This window comes from Nanorana parkeri, unplaced genomic scaffold (assembly GCF_000935625.1).
Source record: "Nanorana parkeri isolate BGI_ZX_2015 unplaced genomic scaffold, ASM93562v1 scaffold2455, whole genome shotgun sequence".
Classification (NCBI taxonomy): domain Eukaryota; kingdom Metazoa; phylum Chordata; class Amphibia; order Anura; family Dicroglossidae; genus Nanorana; species Nanorana parkeri.
The window spans coordinates 2918-3241 of record NW_017308723.1 but is presented as its reverse complement, the minus strand read 5'-3'; positions in this window follow the sequence as shown (position 1 = coordinate 3241).

Sequence of the window (324 nt, the reverse complement as noted above, 5' to 3'; positions counted from 1 at the left end):
TCTCAGTATACCGCGAGCTACAGCTCGCGGTATACTGAGCCTAGGGTGACGGGAGGACGCTAGTTTGTGTCCCCCCGTTACCCTAAGGAGAACTATGGGGAAAAGACTTAACCCCATAGTTCTCCTTTTTAAGAGTTGCTCGCCACCAGTTGCTCACCTAACCCCTACCCTGCCACAGCCTTAACTCCGCCCCTAAACACACCCTCTTAAATTATCTTATGAAATGACACTGTTACATATTTTTTGCAGAATAAAGTTACAATAATATTAACAACAAGTTTAACAATATTACCATAAAGCTCCCTGCCCCCACATATAAAATAC